The sequence below is a fragment of the Mus pahari genome, chromosome 3 (genome assembly GCF_900095145.1).
Source record: "Mus pahari chromosome 3, PAHARI_EIJ_v1.1, whole genome shotgun sequence".
In the NCBI taxonomy this organism is placed as follows: Eukaryota; Metazoa; Chordata; class Mammalia; order Rodentia; family Muridae; genus Mus; species Mus pahari.
Genome location: NC_034592.1, coordinates 61,437,176 through 61,442,576, shown reverse-complemented (window position 1 = coordinate 61,442,576; position 5,401 = coordinate 61,437,176).

Below are 5,401 nucleotides of genomic sequence, written 5' to 3'. Positions count from 1 at the left end.
ATATGTATATATATGCATGTATATATATATATGAATATATGATACTTAAACTGTCTTGCAGCAGAGCACTTTAAGCACAATATGGATACATTGACACCTTGTTTGGTCAGTGGTGTCCATGCATCCTTCCATGTGTCTTCTCATTTGTAAAATTAGGAACTGGATCCAGATGCTCTGTTCTGTCTTCCTCAGTTCTGACAGACTTTCTTTAGTTCTTACATTATCTATCCCTTTTCACAAGTCTGTTGTTTGTTTGCACCCTCAGGATGTCCCACCCTCAACCTGAAGTCTCCATCCCTATTCCCACTTTGCCAGTGGCTTTCCTATCGCCGTTGTTTCTTTAGTGAAAATTTATATATTGGCTCCTTAAAGCTTTGTTAACTGCTGGGAGGCAAATTTTCTAAATGAAACATTTAATGCCTCTGTATGAGTTTCCATGATGTCTTGGCTGGGGTTAAAGTTGAAGCCTTGTTAAATAATCTGTTTCCTTCTGATTTCAGTTCTAAACATTCTGTCAAAACAGTAGGACAGAGGTTGTCAATGTCCTCTACATAATGAAATCAAAGACCTCTTCCTGAGCCTATGTGCTAGACGCCCTGGATTAGACATTGTTAACTTCCAACTTCCTGTGACATGATCATCTTTCGTAGATTTCTTTTGATCTCCTAGACCCCATTTCTCACCTTTCCAATCTGTGTCCATCTAGACCCTCATTTGAGCTCTAGATGTGTATACCCCTCTGCCAACTTGACAGTTCTTCCTTATAAGAAATTTAAATGAAGATATTACAAACTGAATCCCAAACTGGAGTTCTTTCCTAATTCTTACAGTACTGTTGCTATCTACACATTGTCCCTAACTAAAAGCTCACTTCATCACATCCTTTGTTCAACCAAAACCAAAGTCCTATCAGTTTCTTCAGTGTCTGACCACCTCACTCTTTCCACTCCCAAGATTAGTCAAAGTGAAGGTCATCTCTTAGTGGAATGTCTGAGAAATCCCTGTAATTGGTTAAGGTCGTGTCATCTCTGAAAAATCCCTTCCATATACTTGCTCACCATACTAAAGTGCTTTGATTTTTGATCCAATCCAGTATCAATTTCCTCAACCTTTGGCCTTGCAGATCTCCTCCTACCCACTCCGTTTTTTTATGCCTCCTTCCTCAGCTTTCTTGACATTTTAAGATCTCAGCTCGCTATTTCTAAAAGCTGTCTCTGACGTCATAGATCAGATCTCGTGCTCCATATTCTTGGCACATGGGTACCTCACACCACAACATCATTATACTTTAAAAACATCACTGCCTCACAAGATTAAATTATGAGCAGGGACGAAATTACACTTAAATCATTGTGTATTCTACACAGTAAACCCCTCTTTAGACATAATAGGTGCTCAATACACACATGTCAGATGGTGAGCTGAGCCAGTATTCATTTTGGAATTAATCGAATCGAAACAACCACAGTCATGTTGAAAACAAGAAGCTGATTTTTTTCTCTATGTCTTAATTGCCAGCATGAAAGCCAACACGTGGTGGGAGCCAGACACATAGATGCTGACTGAGAACATCCTCTCAGTGCTCATGTGTCAAATAATGTACAGTTTTACTTATGGACGAATAATACTGCCTGTAAATGTAATAGCACTGAGACCCTTTATGAAAGGATCACGGAAGACTAAACACTTTTTTCAGAATATGGCCAAACTACTTCTACAAAATAGATTGGAAACATTTTCAAGACTTACAAAAAGTCCCAGCTATTCCCCTGCCCCGGACATCTGAGCAAGTGTTTGCACACATCCCAGGCCACTCTCTCTTTCAAAGCACTACCATTTAGAATAATGTTTCAGTTTAGCAGATGGAAATCACACTTTACTAGAACACAAAATAAAACAGTGCCAAGCCATAGCTCAGCTGGTAAAGCACTTGCCACACAAATGTGGCGTTTGGATGCCAGCCCCCATGTAAATGCCAAGCATGTAATCTCGGGGCTCAGGAGATAACACAGGATCCCCAGAGCAAGCTGGCTTGCTATGCTGGCCAAACTGTAGGCTGTGAGCCCACGTGAAGAGACCCTGTCTCAATAGATCACGTGGAGAGTGAGCAAGGAAGACTCCTGTTATCAAAATTAGAGCTCTATATGCACATACACACATGTCCACATGCTCCTTCTCATGTGCACACACCTCCCCCCCACGTACTATAGAAACATATATATATATATATATATATATATATATATATTATACATGCAGAATAAAGAGAGGACTTAGGTGAAGCAGGCTGACCAGTTCTCTGTAAATGCTAATCATTTCCCCACGATACTTTTAACAACTGGAGCTTCAGGGCAGCTTTTAAATCTGGCATACTTTTCCAAGACAGCATTGCAGTAAGCGTGACTCAGAGGACCCAGATTCTTGCCAGCTCCTCCTGAGGCTGAGGAAAGCATGCAAGGGCCAGAGTTCAAATGTCAGCATGGACTGTACTGAAGAGGGGTTTGGACAGAGTGGGAGCGGCACCACTAGCCACAGCTCTCTGTTGTCCCAGCGGGGGATCCGTCCATGTGCAGCAAGAGGAAGAAATGAGAGTACCTGCCATGGGGATTTGAGAGGGAAATTGATTGCACACATTTAAATACATGAGGCTGACAGTGAAAGTCTCACATTCTGCCTCGAGGGACTGGAGAATGGGAACTTGAGGGTGGACGCAGAGAATACGGTGGGGTGGATTGTCTTCATCCTGGGAAACCAGTGCATCCTGGGTACAAGCCAGAAAGCCTCCCAGACCATGAGGATGACATTAAGTTCAGGGCAAAGGTGGTGCTGAGTCCCTGCTGTGTGGCTTGGCAGTCCTGCTTACCATTTGCTCCAAGGCTGCGTCGTCCAGTCCAGAGGGAGCTCATCTGCAAGGCTACACAGTCTTGGCTCTGGCCCCACTCATTTATTGGTCAATTGAAGGTGATAGAAAAATATGCTGGATGAAATCATGGAAAGGTAGGGGAAACAGCAACCTCAGGCTTAACCCTTGACAACCTAAGTTCTTCCAGAGCATACCAAAGTGGACCAACAGCATCAGCACCCGTATGGACTTGTGGGAAACATACATTGCCAGGCTCCTGTCTAACCCCAGTCTGGCTGAAGCAGAGGCTCTGGAGATGGGCCTCAGCCATCTGTGTTTTAGGATGGTCTCTGGGAGATCTGAGAGCTCCCTGCTCAAAGTGCCGAGAGAACACAAAAGTTAGTGTTTTCCAAATAACAAAAATGAGTATTAATAAAATTATAATCATGCAGAATCAAGGTAGCCGTCACGCTGGGAAAGTTGGGGGGGGGGTCAGAGGGGCAGATCTTTTGAGGTGATTTGGCAAAGCCAGCTCCAGCAGCGACCACAGTTAATATTAGGTCGATTCGTTAGCTGCCTATGCAAGAACATGTTGTGTCAGTCAGAACACGTCAATAGCACAGGCTGTGGACATCTTTTCTCTTCTGTCTTTAAGGTCAGTGAGACTTGGCTGGGCAACCTGTGTGTCTGAGCACTGCTCACTCTTGTTTGGGTTTGGGTTTGATTCATGCGTTGTCGTCTTTCTCCTGGGACCCCCAGCTAACCCAGCCATGTTCTTGCCTGATAGTGATTGACACCAGACTGCACAAGCCCCAGCAAGTAAGCCCTCTGGAGGGCTCGGCTTAGAACTGGCACAAAAGCCTCTTTTTCCTCATCCGATTTACCACATTGGGTCACGTGTCCATGTCCAGCCGGCAAATAGATTTGCCCCTCTGAGGATAGAATCTGGACATTTACGTGGAAAGGGGAATATATTAATTACTCTTCTTGTTGCCATGACAACATCAATTTAAGGAAGAGAGCGTTTGTTTTGGATCAAAGTTTGAGGTTCCATTGCGGCAGGGAAGACATGGTGATGAGAACACAGGGCGTGGGTCAGACAGTCATATTACCTCCACAAAGAATGGCTGCTGGTATTTTCTTTTTCCTTTTTATTCAGTGTAAGGCCTCAGCCCGTGGGACGGCTCTGCCCGAATTCAGGATGGGTCTTTCCCTTTCCCAGTTAAACCTTTTTGAAACATCCTAGCACGGGCACCCAGAAAAGCCTGGCCCCTAACCCAGTCTAAAATCTAGCCGAGCTGACAGCGTTGATGGAGCACCACAGCGTTACAGGAGGAGACGGGGGGGGGGCGGGGGTGTGTGTGGCTGGGAGCACTCACAAGACAAAAGTGATTTTGACTAGCTCATTTTTACTTCTCAATGAATACCGCCTTGCTCTCTTTAGTTGTGTTGGATGCCTCTCAGCAGGGACAGATTGAATCCGACTCATCGGGCACACAGGTGCAGAATAAAGTCAAGGCCTTTTTGAGTATCACAGTAACTTGATAAGATTTAAGGTTCTTTGCTTCTCAGATGCATATCAAACTGAATCCTTAAAGACATATCTATAGATAGGAACTTCATATCCACGATGGCCTCCTGGTCTCAAGGGGGACCTGTGACAGGTCGTGTGTGCTTGGAATGAGATCTCTAAGTGGAATCCACCCTCTCCGTGTTCTGGGGTTGGTTTAATGACGTTCTAAATCAACTGTCAATACAGCAATACTGTCTGCAGTGTGCTCGCCATTGCCAGGGGTGACTGGACACTGGACCGAAGCTCAAACCAAAGTGGAGGCCATTCTTTGAGATGTGCCATAGTCATGAGTGTGTCTCCTTCCCTATCTATTACCTGCTGACACTTGTATGGTAGGGACACGTAGGACAGCACACAACTCCTCTTAATTGGATTCAACTTCCAAAGCTAAGCCCTCTTATAAGTTGGTGGCCAAAAATGCAATTTTATGTATTTACTTATTTTTTTTTTCATATATAATGGGGATGGAGTGGTCTATCTTCTCTGTTCTGAGTCTTAGCTGAAGAAGAAACTCATATAATTTGGAAAACCCTCTTATTTTATTTTAATGTTTTAAAGTATTAATTAATTATTAATGGCATGGCATGCGTATGAAGGTCAGAGGACAACTTGTGGGAGTCAGTTCTTTTCTTTTGTCATGTGGGTCCTGGGGAATCAAACTCAGGTCATCGGGCTTGGCAGCAAGCACCTGCTAAGCCATCTTGCACACCCATTAGTTTCCTATGAAGAGCTCAGCCTAAGCCAATGACATAACAAGAATCACCCAGGTAGAGAACAGCCAGTGTCTTCACCCACTTCAGCTTCCTGATAGGCAGAGTGATCAGAGTCCTATGAATCCAGCGCAGTGAGCAGAGGGGACTTTACAACCTGAGGATATTCATGGAACTGAACCTGTGACGTGAAAATAAATTTGCTTGCAGTTAGGTGATTAGCAGGGTAGGGCCACTGGACCCCTGAGCCTATTGGACAGTGACCTTCGGGGGTGG